Source organism: Kogia breviceps, chromosome 2 (genome assembly GCF_026419965.1).
Source record: "Kogia breviceps isolate mKogBre1 chromosome 2, mKogBre1 haplotype 1, whole genome shotgun sequence".
Taxonomy (NCBI): domain Eukaryota; kingdom Metazoa; phylum Chordata; class Mammalia; order Artiodactyla; family Physeteridae; genus Kogia; species Kogia breviceps.
This window is the reverse complement of record NC_081311.1, coordinates 38,918,728-38,935,093: the sequence shown is the minus strand read 5'-3', so window position 1 is coordinate 38,935,093 and position 16,366 is coordinate 38,918,728. Positions and strand designations below refer to the sequence as shown.

General features: G+C 37.1%; 1 protein-coding gene across 5 annotated transcripts in view; it reads left to right on the top strand.

The window, feature by feature from the left end:
• PAPSS2 (3'-phosphoadenosine 5'-phosphosulfate synthase 2) overlaps window positions 1-16,366 on the top strand; it is a 204,375-nt gene that overhangs the window by 17,718 nt on the left and 170,291 nt on the right. The gene's annotated exons all lie outside the window — the stretch shown is intronic.

Sequence of the window (16,366 nt, the reverse complement as noted above, 5' to 3'; positions counted from 1 at the left end):
AATATTCAATAATGTTCAATATTCAGTAAATAAATACCACAGTTTATATCATCTTCTCTTGTCAGTGGGCATTTGGGTAGTTTCTGTTTTTTGCTATTATAAATAGTGTAATTGTACATGGTTTCTGGTATGAATTTTTTTTTAAGTTTTTATTTTAAATGAGAGTTTCTCATCAAAAAGTCTCCGTTAACATTCATACTTCTCAAAGTTTAAAAATAAACCTTTTCATAATTTGAACATTTGGTAGAATATAAACCCCATTTTATTTGACAAATATGTTTCCATGAAAGCTTATGCATTCACAATTGGAGATGAAAATCATGCTATAAAGACTGAGACAGAAAGACTGAAGATGGTGTATTTAATTGGGTTGGCAGTATGAAGTTTTATATACATACAGATATAGAGAGAAATTATGTGAGTTTGTGGATATGACTTTAGTTTGTGGAATTTTCTTGGGTTTGGGAATTAGGGACCATCTGTACTAGATCTGGTTTTCTTCCCTGACTTACAATGGTTCAACTTATGATGTTTTGACTTTGTGATGGTACAGAAATGATACACATTCATTAGAAACTGTACTTTGAATTTTGATCTTTTCTGGGGCTAGCCATGTGCAGTATGATACTCTCTCATGACTCTGGGCATTGGCAGTCAGCCGTAGCTCCCAGTCAGCCATGCGATTATGAGTGAAACACTGCTAATATACTTATGACTCTTCTATATCTATACAACCATTCTGGTCTTCACTTTCAGTACAGTGTTCAATAAATTATATGAGATATTCAATACTTTATTATAAAATAGCCTTTGTATTAGGTGATTTTGCCCAACTGTAGGCAAATGTAAGCGTTTTGAGCACATTTAAGGTAGGCTAGGTTAAGTTATGATGTTTGGTAGGTTTTTAACTTATTGATGTCTTCAGTTTAATGATGGGTTTATTGAGACATAACCCCATCATAAGTGGAGGAAGATCTGTACTTAGTTTCCGCAACCAAACACTTTTTTGGAGCAAAATAGTCAAGGCAAATTCCTTCTTTGAGATAGGCATTAATTTCTTTCCTACTTGGTTTTATGAATGTTTTAAAACCCTTAGACTTTATGAGATAACAGATCTTTACTGTTTGTTCATCGTTGATTTGTTCCATTGTTGAATGTGAGATAATTAAAATGTGTCTGAAAGATTCTTAGATAACTTTTGCAAGGTTTGCTATTACAATTTGATACCAGATTTAAAGCTTAAGTAAGGATTTTATCATTGGTGTTTTAAAAATAAGTGAGTATTAAATGCAGAGAGATACTATCTTTATGGTTTGGAAGACTCGGATTGATCATCTGTAGTCTGACTGCAATCCCTATCATAATTCCAGTAGGTCTCTTTGTAGAAATCGAGAAGCTTATTCTAAAATCTATACAGAAATGCAAAGCACCCAGAAGAGCTAAAACAATTCTGAAAAAGAACAAAAGGACTTAATAAATACCTGACTTCAAAACTTATAAAACTATAGCCGTAAACAAATGGATCAATAGAATAGAATAAAGTCAAGAAATAAATTCCGATATATATGGTCAGTTTTTGATAAAGATGCCATGGTAATGCATTGGAGAAAAGAATAGTCCTTTCAACAAATGGTGCTGGAACAATTGGACATCCATATGTTAAAAAATGACAGACCCTTACTTCACACTCTGCACAAAAATGGATCATAGAATTTAAGTATAAAATGTAGAATTAGAAGACTTCTAGATAAAATGTAGGATCAAGCAGCAAGGATATATTGTACAGTGTAGAGACATATAGCTATTATTTTGTAATAACTTAAACAGTATAATCTATAGAAATATTGAATCATTGTGTGATATACCTGAAACTAGTATAATTGTAAATCAATGATACTTCAGTTTTTAAAAATAAACAAAAAATATATGATCAATGGCCTGGATATGAGAGCTAATAGTAGTAAATCTTCATTTACTACTCTGCCTATTTGGGATTAGGCAGAGATTTCTTAGATACAACACTAAAAGCACAATCCATTAAAAAATTGATGAAATGGACTCCATCAAAATTAAAAATCTTCCTGCTTCAAAAAGCACTATCTGGAAAATGAGAAGACAAGCAGTAGACTTGGAGAAAATAGTTGCAAAACATATATATGATTAAGGATTTGAATCCAGAATGTTATATCTCACTAGTAAGGTGACACATAACCCAATTTTTAAAAAGGGCAAAGGATTTGAACAGATACTTTAGTTACTAAAGAAGATAAATGGATGGCAAATAAGCACATGAAAAGATACTAATAAACTATCCATTGATTATATTATTAGATATTAAAACCATTGTGAAATACCAGTCATACCCCTAAACTGGCTGTAAAATAACAGAAAAATATATATATATTGGTCTCTGCCCCAGGTTCTTGACACAGGGCTCCTGAAACCATTGTCATTTCCTGGGTGATAGGAATGTCTTTTGTTCTAATGGTGGGACTGTATAGGCTCGTGGATGGCTCCAGGATGACGACTGGTCACCAGAAAGACCAAGCCATGATTAGAAGCTTGGAATTTTCAGCCCCATCACCCCACGCCAGCCCCCACAATTCTCTTGAGAAGGGGAAAGGGCTGGAAGTGAAGTTAATGATCAATCTCGACTGTGAGGTTCAGGGAGCTTGTGGGTTGGTGAATGAGTAGAGGTGTGGTGAGAGTGGCATGCCTGGAGAGGACATGGAAACTCTGTGCCCCTTCCCACATACCTTGCCCTGCACATCTTTTCCATCTGGATGTTCATCTGTATCCTATGTCATATCCTTTTTTAGTAAACTGGTAAATGTAAATAAGTATTTCCGTGAGTTCTTGAGCCACTCTAGCAAATTAAACCCGAGGAAGGGGTCGTGAGAACCTTCTGTCTGTAGCCGTACTGGATAGAAGTTGTGGGTAACCTGGGTGATGACCTACTACTTACAGTTGGCACCTGAAGTGGGGGCCAGTCTTGTGGGACTGAGCCCTTAGCCTGTGGGATCTGATGCTGTCTCTAGGTAGATAGTGTCAGAATCGAGTTAAATTGTAGAACAGCCATCTGGTGTCACAGAAAATTGCTTAATGTGGGGGAAAAAACCCTACACATTTGGTAACTAGAAGCGTCAGAAGTATTGTGAATGTGGTAGTAGTGTGAGAGTAAAGGAGAAGCAGAGGAGGAAAGGACTACATATTTTTCTTACTCACAGGCTAAAATTTTTTTAAAAAGGAAAAAAAAAAAGATTTTCCCAACTGTTGGTGAGATGTGGAGGAACTGGAAACCTTAGGCACTTTTAGTGGGAATGTAAAATTGTATAGCCGCTTTGAGAAAGTTTGACAGCTTCTTAAAAAGAATCTTCTTAGAACTTCCCTGGTGGCACAGTGGTTAAGAATCTGCCTGCCAGTGCAGGGGACACAGGTTCGAGCCGTGGTCTGGGAAGATCTCACATGCCACGGAGCAAATAAGCCTGTGCACCACAACTACTGAGCCTGCGCTTTAGAACCCGTGAGCCACAACTACTGAGCCCACGTGCTGCAACTTCTGAAGCCCACACACCTAGAGCCCGTGCTCTGCAACAAGAGAAGCCACCTCAATGAAAGGCCCGCGCACCGCAATGAAGAATAGCCCCCACTCGCTGCAACTAGAGAAAGCCTGCAGGTAGCAATGAAGACCCAACACAGCCAAAAATAAATAAGTTAATTAATTTTTTTTAAAAAGAATTTACTAATTCAGAAAAATGGCACCTTTCCTTAGAGTTTTTTCAAGATGACCCCAAAATGCTTGTGACGTGTAAGAATGAAATCAGACAGGTAAGAATGACATTCTGTAACACTGTATACAAAAATAACTCAAAATAGATTAAAGACCTAAATGTAAGACCAGGTACTATAAAACTCCTAGAGGACAACATAGGCAGAACACTCAATGACATAAATTGTAGCAATAATTTTTTTGATCCATCTCCTAAAACAAAGGAAATAAAAGCAGACATAAACAAATGGAACATAATTAAACTTAAAAACTTTTGCACAGCAAAGGAAACCATCAGCAAAACGGAAAGACAATCTGCTAAATGGGAGTAAATATTTGCAAATGATATGACTGACAAGGGGTTAATATCTAAAATATATAAACAGTTCATACAATCCAATATCTGAAAAACAGGCAACCAAATCAAAAACCAGGCAGAAGACCTGAATAGACATTTTTCCAAAGAAGACATACAGATGGCTAACAGGCATATGAAAAGATGCTCAGCATCACTAATTATTAGAGAGATGCAAACCAAAACAACAATGGATATCACCTCACGCTGTTCAGAATGGCTAACATCCAAGAGTCTGCAAATAACAAATGTTGGTGAGGATGTGGAGAAAAAGGAACTCTTGTGCACTGTTGGTGGGAGCATAATTTGGTGCGACCACTATGGAAAACAGTATGGAGGTTCCTTAAAAAACTAAAAATAGAACTACCATATAACCTAGCAATTCCACTTCTGGGTATATATCTGGAAAAAGTGAAAACACATTCAAAAAGATACATGCCCCAAAATGATCATAGCAGCAATATTTATAATAGCCAAGATATGGAAGCAACCCAAGTGTCCATCAACATACAGATGGATAAAGAAGATGCAGTGTATATGGGTAAATACTATGGGATATTACTCAGCCATAAAAAAGAAAGTTTGCCATTTGCAACATGGATGGACCTGGAGGGTATTATGTTTAGTGAAATAAGTCAGACAGAGAAGGGCAAATACTCTATGATATCACTTATATTTAGAGTCTAAAAAATAAACAAATGTATATAGCAAAATAAAGTCTCACAGATACAGAAAACAAACTAGTTGTTACCAGTGAGGGGAGGGAAGTAGGACAGGGCACAATAAGGGTATGGGCTTAAGACATATAAACTACTGGGCTTTCCTGGTGGCACAGTGGTTAAGAATCCTCCTGCCACTGCAGGGGACGTGGGTTCGATCCCTGGTCCGGGAAAATCCCACATGCCACAGAGCAACTAAGCCTGTGAGCCACAACTACTGAGCCTGTGCTCTGGAACCCATGAGCCATAACTACTGAGCCTGCATGTCACAACTACTGAAGCCCCTGCGCCTAGAGTCCGTGCTCCGCAACAAGAGAAGCCACCGCAATGAGAAGCCCATGCACTGCAACAAAGAATAGCCCCTGCTCACCGCAACTAGAAAAAGCCCACGCACAGCAATGAAGACCCAAAGCAGCCCAAAATAAATAAACTTTAAAAAAAGACATATAAACTACTATATATAAAATAGATAAGCAAATAAGATATATATTGTACAGCACAGGGAATTATAGCCATTATTTTGTAATAACTTTTAATGGAGTATAGTCTATGAAAATAATGAATCACTATGCTGTACACCTAAAACTAACATAATATTGTAAATCAACTATACTTTAATTAATCGACATGGACAGATGAATGGATAAAGATGTGGTATATATACACAATAGAATATTACTCAGCTATAAAAAAGAATGAAATATGGGGCTTCCCTGGTGGCGCAGTGGTTGGGAGTCCGCCTGCCGATGCAGGAGACACGGGTTCGTGCCCCGGTCCGGGAAGATCCCACATGCCGCGGAGCAACTAAGCCCGTGAGCCATGGCCGCTAGGCCTGCGCGTCCGGAGCCTGTGCTCCGCAACGGGAGAGGCCACAACAGTGAGAGGCCCGCATACCGCAAAAAAAAAAAAAAAAAAAAAAAAAAGAATGAAATAATGCCATTTGCAGCAACATGGATGGACCTAGAGATCATCATATGAAGTGAAGTTAAGCCAGACAGAGAAAAGACGAATATGATATCGCTTATATGTGGAATCTTAAAAAAAATTATACAAATGAACTTACATACAAAACAGAAATAGACCCACAGACAGAAAACAAACTATGGTTATCAAAGGGGAAAGGAGTGGGGAATAAGTTAGGAGTCTGGGATTAACATATACACATTACTATACATAAAATAGATAACCTACTATATAGCACAGGGAACTATCCTCAGTATTTTGTAGTAAACTATAAGGGAAAAGAATCTGAAAAAGATTATGACTGAATCACTTTGCTGTATACCTGAAACTAACACAACATTGTAAATCAACTATACAGTACTTCAGTTTCAAAAATTTTTTTTTAAAAACCAACAAAACCCATGCCCATCCATGAGCAGTCACTCCTCATTTACCCCAGCCCTCTCAGCACTAGGCAAGCACTAATCTACTTTCTGTCTCTGGATTTGCCTTTTCTGGACATTTGATATAAATAGAATCGTATAATATGTGGTTCTTTGTGACTGGCTTCTTTGATTTAGCATAGTGTTTTCAAGGTTCATCCATGTTGTAGCATGTGTCAGTATTTCATTCTTTTTTATGGCTGAATAATGTTTCATTGTATGAATATACCATATTTTGTTTATCTGTTCATTAGTTGATGGACATTAGGGATATATTCACTTCTGGGTTGTTGTGAGTAATGCTACTGTGAACATTTGTATTCATATTTTTGTGGGGACTTATTTTTATTTTGCTTGGGTATATATCTAGGAATGCAATTTCTAGGGGATCAGCAATTTTGACTATCAGGGATTGCTATTGAATATTAAAACTGTAGATGTGTATACAATCCCTGACATGCAGTGGTTCCTGGGTGTGATCTGAAGATGAAGCATTCCAAGTTGAGGTTCGTCCATTTATAGTAATCTAGATTACCTGCTAGGAAGTTTTATTTGGTTTTTTTTTTAACAGTTTTAGTTTATTTTCTTATAATTTGCTTATCTTACCCACAAGTGAAGTACAGAGGGGAAAAAATGCAACAAACTGAGTACTCTGTTATGTTAGGTAATAGCTGATTGTGTTTTTAAATACTTAGAAGCTAATGAGTCTAATTTTCATGGGTGGCTTGTTGAATGAGATGCAGTAATATAGAAGCAATGTGATGTAGTGGGCAGATGCTTGGGTTTGGTTTGAGTCCTGGTTCTGCTTTATTGATGCTGCAGATTCCCCACTTCTGATAAGGGGAATATCTCTCCTGACTCACAGGGTTGTTGTGATAATCAAATGAGGTAGTGTCTATTAAAGCACTTAAGTGTAATGCAGTATACAAAGATGGTATTATTATCATATACGAGAGTTCTCTGGTCAAAACATGTCCTTAATGGCTTTGTCGGACATTCACACACCTCTCCCTCTGCTGCTGTGATTATTCAAATATTGGAAATGTATTTTGTAGTACTTAGTCTCTTCAAATTTTCATGGTCTTGAGCTCATTTCTTAAACTAATTCCCTTTTCATCAGCAAGATGGAGAAAATTTTTCCTCGTTTTGGAGGACTACTCCTAAATTTTTACTCCTTTTGGAGGACTGCCCCTTTATTTGTGAATTGAAAAGAAGATTCATTCAACAATATTTTAAACGTCTACTGTGATACATGTCAGGCAGTGTCTTAGGATCTGGATATAGTGATGAGTAAGACAAAGTCATTGCACTTGTGACTCTTACAATTGAGAGAAGATAGAAATGTATATAAAAGCCATGGTCCATGGTATAACTATTCAATTTAAGATTGTAAAACAGTATAAAAAGTTAAAGGAAGGAGAGTTTGACCTTGTGAGTCAGGAAATGATTTTGGCCACTGCCTCCTTTTCTAACTGAGGAAGGAGAGTTAGCACTGATTGTGAAGAAACTGGCAGGTACTTTTCAGAGACTGGTTTTCTCTATACTAAAAGACTGATTGGGTTTTTTAAAAAACATGGATTTAGCTGAATCAAGATGGAATCTTCTTAAATAAGTAGAGGGAAGAAAGTGAGTTTAGAGACTTCTGTCAGATTTCTTTCCAAAAAACGGAGTGACACTATCCAATTCTATGAGCAGTGCCAAAATTAAGGGTACTTCTCAAGAAAACCATTATATGCTCAGTAAAGAGAGAATAATAGGTTACAAAAAACAAAAAGCTAATAGACTTTTTTAGAGAAGTTTTAGGTTCACAACGAAAATGGGTAGCAATTAAAGAGTACCCACACTACCCTCTCTCCCACATACACAGCCTCCCTGCTGCTAATACACAGCCTCCCCACTGCTAATATCACACACCAGTGTGGTATAATAATAATGTTTTAAGAGAATATTTTATCTTTGTATTTTTATGATCTGTTCTATAAAAACAACCTTTTTTCTTAATGACTTTTAAAGTTCTTTTTTGTATTTGTATTGAGTTTATACCAAGTGTGTTTATATATGTATACATATATACAAAAGTAATATTTTATCATTAATATTATCTAAGGAAATGTCTTTCACTTAATTCTAGGGTTCCCAGGCTACTTTTTGCTATCTCCATCCCTCCTCCACCCCACTTTGAGATGATACTGTGTACACAGGTTGTTCTCTTTTTTTTTGTTATCTTTTTATATTAACATTAAATCAAAGATATTCTTCAATGTTTCTGAATATTTGTCAACACAATTTTAATAGCATGATTTTACTTCACAGAAAAATTGGAGATTGCAAATGATGTTAATTGACAAGTGTCAACATTTTGGTCAAATATAACCAGTCCTCCAAATGCATAGTCCTTGGCTCTTATTAGGATCTTGACTTTATTTTCCTCCTTAAACCATCACTACAGTGATGGGATTAAAGTTAACACCAGTAATTTTACTATTTAAGCAAATTTAAACAGCTATTGCTGTTTAAGCAGCTGTGATGAGAAAAGCAGACTGAATTTACTGAATAAATGAGATATATCTGGATTTTATTCTACTTTCCCATTCCCCATTATCTCTGTTAGTATATTTTTATTTTTTAACTGGGGGCATTCAGAAGTCACTTCCTTACTTTTTCAAAGTAAGGTTTATATTCTGGACTATGTATTAATTACCTCATGAGATCTTCCATTTTGTCAGGGATACTCTCAGATACCAGAAGTAATTGCTGTAAATATATGTTATGGTCATTAAATAACTCTCATTAGCCTTTTATCTACCTTTTCATTGACTCTCAAATCTTTGATGTTTTTGTATTTCACAGTTGAATAAGAGTACGGCTTTTTAAGGTTGTGTAGTTCCACATTTTAACATAAGATGGCAGCATTGAAATAAAAGTATAGTGGCACCAAGAGATTACTTAGCCCATTGTAACCAATGAGCTTTGTCTTCTAAAGTTCTTAGGAATGTATGCAGATTCTAAATTCTCAGAATATGTTCTTGCTTGTCTTTTTGCTAACTTTCCAAAGTCAGTGTTCCGTGGAGTTTAACTAGGTACCAGGATAGTGCTAGTTGTTGAAAGATCCTGGCTAAATACGGTAAAAGCCAGCATAGCCTGGCTGTGCTTTGAATTCAGATCCAAGTGTCCATTGGTCTTCTGGAAAGACATGTTTTGACTCTCAGTAGACTGTAGATCTGTGATGTCTAGAACTTTATTTCCCTGCTCTGTCCTCAGTGTCTAGAACAAGCCTGCCATGCAGTTGGTGCTTAGTATGTAATGAAGGAATATCCTCAGTCCCTGTTTAATCTCCCAGGCATCCAAGCCACAAATCTATGCATCATTCTTGACTCTATCTCCCTCACCTTCTACATCTACTCACCATATTGGGTTTTTTTTTTTTTTTCTTCCAGTTTTATATTAAGTCCTTTGACTTTTCTTCATCCCCACTGCTACCATCTCAATTCAGGCTAATATCTTCTCTCTCTTAGATTTTAGCAACTGCCTCCTAAGTGAGTGCTTCCCTGATTTTAGTTTTACTTCTACTCCAATACAGCTTATTATGCAGGCAATAGAGGGTATATATGAAGTTGAATACATTTAAATTATTGTCTCAAGGAACTCATATCCTAGTTTGGAGGATATCTATATAACAGCACTAAAACAGGTAAAAAGAAATGCTGAGGGGGAATTGATTTGAACTGTTGGGGTTTGGTAAAGGCTTTATGAGAGGAGGAGTTTTTGAGGTTGGTCATTGAAGACTTCTTTCACAGACCTCAGCATATCAACTCTTAATACTTGTTTTGATTTTTTTAAACTTGATTGACGTATAACTGATGTGAAATAAACAACACATATTTGAAGTATACAATTTGATGAGTTTTGACATATTTATACACCCATGAAACGATCACCATAATCAAGATAACGAACTATCCATTGCATACAAAAATTTCTTTGTGACTCTTTCTAATGTACTTCCCACCCCTCATTCCCAGGCCGACCACTGATCTGCTTTCTGTCACTATAGATTAACTTGTATGTTCTAGAATTTTATATAATGGAACCATATAGTATGTATATGCACATTTTTTTTTGGTTTGGCTTCTTTCCCTCAGCATAATGGTTATAAGATTTATGTTGTGGGTATCAGTCATTCATTCCTTTTTATTTAGCATTTTATTTAGTATTCCATTATATGGATACTACACAATTTGTTTATCCATTCTCTTTATGATGGACATTTGGGTGTTTACAGTTTAAGGCTATTACATATAAAGCTGCTGTGAACATTTGTGGTCTTTGTATGAACATATGCTTTCATTTCTTTCGGGTAATTAATACCTAGAGATGGAATAGCTGAGTCATATTTAGGTGTATGTTTAACTTTTTGAGAAACTGCCAAACTCTCCCCGCCAGTGTGTGTGTTACAGTTGTTCTGCATCCTGGCCAAATCTAGGTATGGTAGGTATTTTTAATTTTAGCCATTCTCATGGGTGTGTTGGAGCACCTCACTGTGGTTTTAGCTTGCATTTCCCTAAAAACGAGTGTTGGAGGACAGAGGGAATGAAAAGTGCCCACCAACTGATAAGGCATCTTGAAACCAAAACAGAAGGTGGGCAGCTCCATGTAATCAACGGGTCAGTTTATTATAGGGTAACTTATGCACATGGTGGGGTCAGGATCAGGCGGACAGTAATCCGGAAGCGTTCACAACTGTACTCTGCACCGCCGAGGGGGCGTCGGGACAGTTCTATAGTTAACCTAGGGTATGGAGGGTAGGAACTTGGAAATAGGACGAGCATTCCTAAGTCAGGATTCACGAATGGGTAACTAGTCTTCTGGGCCCTGGGAATACGTCAGTGAAGGTTTTTATTGTTTGGGGACTAACAGAGCATTGAAGCCACCTGGGCCTGATGATTATTAAACAATATCTGTTAACTACAAAGCCCTTGGTGACAGAGTAGTGATTCACTGCTACACAGTACAGTCCCGGGCTGGGTCAGTGGAAGGAGAAACTCTAAGAGCTCAAGATGGTATCATCTTATGCTAACAGCCATACAACTAGCGATATTGAGCATCTTTTTGTGTGCTTGTTTACCATCCATATGTTTACTGTGGCGAGGTGTCTGTTCAAATCTTTTGCCATTTTTTAACTGGGTTGTTTATCATTTTTACTCTTCTAAGAGTTCTTTAAGTATATTCTAGATACAAATTCTTTCTCAGATTTATGCTTTACAAATATATTCTCCTAATCTGTGGTTTACCTTTTTTGTGTTTATAATAATGTTTTTTTTTTTTTTTTTTTTTTTTTTTTTTTTGCGGTACGCGGGCCTCTCACTGTTGTGGCCTCTCCCATTGCGGAGCGCAGGCTCAGCGGCCATGGCTCACGGGCCCAGCCGCTCCACGGCATGTGGGATCCTCCCGGACCCGGGCATGAACCCACGTCCCCTGCATCGGCAGGCAGACTCTCAACCACTGTGCCACCAGGGAAGCCCTATAATAATGTTTTTTAAGGGCTAATTTTGCCCCACTATTGAGGCAGTTCCTCCTGAGCATCTATTTGGTACCCTGTATATTTTGAGGTTTTCCTAGTCTGACTTGGGTGAACACAAACTATTCCTGGCCTTGTGTTAGCTTTGGGGATTTTTTTCGCCTCCTTTTTAACACTTTTTGTCTTGGTTTGGATAGTCTTCTCACAGACATGAACTGATCAGTACTAGCTGAAAACTTGAGGGGAGTCCCTATAGATCTCTCTTCTCTGGTACTCTAGCCTGTGAATTCTAGCCAGCTTGGCCTCCCTAAATGTTCAGTTCTATCTCATCTGCTCAGGAAGACTGCCGTGCTCTGTTTGGGTTCCCCTGCCCTGTACTGCAGCCTGGAAACTCGAGGCAGTTAAGATGGGACAGCTGTTGGGATTCACCTCATTTGCCTTGCCTCGCTCTTATTCTCACTATTGTCGAACGTCTAAAAATTGCTGTTTCATGTATTTTGTTTGGCTGTATAGTAGTTTAAGGCAGGAAGGTAAATCCAGTCCCTGTTACTCTATCTTGGCTGGAAGCAAAAGTTATTTCTATGTACTTTTGCTTGGGAAAAAACTTTATGCTTGAGTCATTTCATTCTATTTTTGTGTTAAACTGTCAAACCTGATGCTTCTCCATATGCCTCGTTGGAGCTGATGCTTCAATAAGATGTAAAAGAAGACTAAAAAAAAAATTTTTTTACCTCATAATTTTCTTCCCAAAGCATCTCATATCTCTGGCAGTTCATGTTGCTTATTTGTGCACTTACATAAGTATGGGAATTTTATGAGCTGTTCAAAGCTCTATTTGATATTCCTGGATCATGTTTAAAAATACACTTTGTGTAACATTAGTTGAGCATGAAACATGAATTAAGAGCTTAGAAAAATCTAAGCTGAGTACATTTAGGGAAAAACATGCAATTATTAGTTGTTTTTCTAGTTGAGCTTTTTGGAGGTGTTTTACTTACTTTGAACACATGCATAGTCATCAAACCTCATTTAACAACATAATTTTAGACTTCAAATTAAATTTGCTTTTTAATGGAAGATTTGATAAAATCTCCTTGCCAACTTATATAAGTAAAAAGAAGACTGTAATTTAGAGAACTGCATTCTTATCTTGCTGGATAGCATTAGGTAATTCACCTGTCTTTTCCTTATTTCTAAAATGAGCAAATCTTGACCAGATCTCAACCCTAAAATATTAGAATTCCAACGTGTATTTCTACGTATACTTCATATAGGTTATTTGTTTTCTTATATTTGTGTTAGTAGTTTACATTTTCTAGGGTTTTTAAATTTTTTTAAGGCTAAAATGAACCTCTGTAAAAGTGGTTTTGTCACTTTTTGGAAAATGTGACATTTCAACTTTAATGCATTTTTATCAGAGGGAGAGGGCAGAGTTAAAGTTTTATGCCATGGCTTTTTATTCCTTGTTTTTGGGGAGACTATTGTGCTATGAGTTCTAAGGAGTATCATTACAAGTCAGGGATATAGTTAATATGAGAAGTGTGACTAATAGAAGTCTGTGTTTGTTGAAGGATTAGAGTATGCAGCCAGAATATAGAGAACAGGAACAGCATGATTTAAGAAAAATAGGAATGTTCAAAGCAAATTATAGAATATCTGAATTTTTCTTAATTTGTTGTTAAGTGGTTAAAGGTAAAAACCTAGTTCTTTATGTCATGGCATCTTGAACCTCACAACTCTGTTTATTGAATGGCCATATGATACAAAGAAAGCTATTTACATGGTACCATAGGTAGAATGGAATGTAGCAGTCTTCATGCGCTCGGCAATTTTCTGACAAAACTATGTGCAGTGGCCTTATATTAGGAACTGAGTAAACTGACAAGTGATTTTTTTTTTCACATTCTTTCCCTTTTTGTCCTCTCATACATTATGTTCTCTTGTTCTCTCTGGTCTTTCTAACCCCCCAGCCCCCAGACACACACACACACACACACACACACACACACACACACACACACACTCACTTCTGTACTCCCTCATTCAGACATATGCACACATATTCTTACCCATTGGCTGTTGCCAGTATTTTGGGCTTAATCATAAACCAACTTTGCTTTGAAGAAGCTTGGGAATAAAACCCAGAAAAATTCCCTTGCCATCCTTGGAACTTGGGTATATTTAAGGAGAGGCTGGGGATTTGGTTCTTTCAAACAGCAGTTGTGCCTGTACTAAGTGAAGTAAATCAGTTCCTAGCAGGTGACTTAGAACACTTCTAAGATGCACTCTCCATTATGAGACAAAGCAAAGAGTGTTGTGTTCCTGAGATGGAACCCACTACCTTCACAAGAATAACTGATTTACTTTACAGAAACCTGGCACATACCTTTAATGGTTTCTGATGAAAGCTGGACCATAAATAAATACTTTTGTATATTTGTTTTGACATCTTTAGAGTTACAAAAACAACCCCAAATTTAAAAATCACTGCTATATGTGCTCACACAGAAACTCCACAACTCTTTAGCCTCCACTAATTGAGGGTATCAAAGTCCCCATTTTTGGTTTGGAAGTAATTTAGAATAGAAACACAATATGTTTTTACATTTAACATATGTGCTGCTTAACTTTGTCAAAGAACACTGAAATGTGAGTAAGTCTTATTTATAACAGGGCAAACAGGTATAAGCATGAGCAGCTATTTAAGAGGGACTATATTAACTCTTTGGAAGGAAAATGTGCTGTTTTGGTCACATATATTCCCATGTAGTAGTTTTTTTGTTGTTGCTTAATTAATAAACTTTATTTCCTAGAGCAGTTTTAGGTTTACAGCAAAATTGAGCAGCAAGTACAGAGTTTTCTCATAAACTCCCTACCATGCGCCCCCCAACCTCCCTTACTATTGACATCTCACACCACAGTGGTACATTTGTTATAATTGATGACCCTACATTAACACATCGTTATCACCAAAGTCCATAGTTTCCATTAGGGTTCACTCTTGGTGTTGTAAGTCTTCTGGGTTTGGACAAATGTATAATGACACGTATCTGCCATTGTAGTATTGTACAGCATAGTTTCACTGCCCTAAAAATCCTCTGTGCTTTGCCTGTTTATCCCTCCCTTCCCACCAACCCCTGGCAACCACTAATCTTTTTACTGCCTTCATAGTTTTGCCTTTTCCAGAATGTTACATAGTTGGAATCATACAATATGTAGCCTTTTCAGATTAGCTTCATTTACTTAGTAATGTGCATTTATGTTCCCTCCATATCTTTTCTGATGGTGCATTTCTTTTTAGTGCTGAATATTATTCCATTGACTGGATGTACCACAGTTAATTTACTCACTTACCTAACTAAAGGACATCTTGGTTGCTTCCAAGTTTTGATAATTATGTATAAAGCTGCTATAAAGATCCATGTTCAAGTTTTTGTGTGAACATACGTTTTTAATTCATTTGCATGAATACTAAGCATTGCAGTTGCTGGATCATATGATAAGTATATGGTTTTTTTGTAAGAAACTTCCACAGTGGCTGTATCATTTTGCATTCCCACCAAGAATGAATGAGAGTTCCTGTTGCCAGCACTTGGTGTTGTCAGTGTTCTGGATTTGGGCCGTTCCAATAGGTGTGTAGTGGTGTCTCATTGTTTTAATTTTTAATTGCCTAATGACATATGAGCACCTTTTCATATGCTTAGTTTGCATCCGTATATCTTCTTTTGTGAGGTATCTGTTCAGATCTTTAGTCCATTGGATTGTTTTGCTTTAGATTGTTGGATTGTTTTCTTACTGTTGAATCTTAAAGAGTTCTTTGTATATTTTAGATAACAGTCTTTTTTTTTTTTTTTTTTTTTGGGGGGGGGGGTTTTGTGGTATGCGGGCCTCTCCCATTGCGGAGCACAGGCTCCAGACGCGCAGGCTCCGCAGGCTCAGCGGCCATGGCTCACGGGCCCAGCCGCTCCGCGGCATGTGGGATCCTCCCAGACCGGGGCACGAACCCGTGTCCCCTGCATCGGCAGGCGGATTCTCAACCACTGTGCCACCAGGGAAGCCCAAGATAACAGTCTTTTATCAGATGTGTCTTTTGTAAATATTTTCTCTCAGTCTGTGACTTGTCTTCTCATTCTCTTGAAGTTGACTTAAGTAGAGCATACATTTTTAATTTTAAGGAAGTCTAGTTTATCAGTTGTTTCTTTCATGGATTGTGCCTTTGGTGTTGTATCTGAAAAGTTATTGCCATCCCCAAGATCATCTAGGTTTTCTCTGATGTTATATCTTCTACGAGTTTTACATTTAAGCCTCTGATCCTTTTTGAGTTAATTTTTGTGAAGGGTGTTAGGTCTGTGACAAGATTTTTTTTTTTTTTTGCATGTGGATGTCTAGTGTTACAGCACCATTTATTGAAATGACTGTCTTTGATCCATTGTATTGCCTTTGCTCCTTTGTCAAAGATAAGTTGACTGTATTTACAGGGGCCTATTTCTGGGCTCTCTCTTCTGTTCCATTGATTTGTCTATTCTTTCACTAATACCACACTGTCTTCATAACTGTAGCTTTATAGTAAGTCATGAAGTTGAGTAGTATCAGTCCTCCAACTTTGTTCTTCTCCTTCAA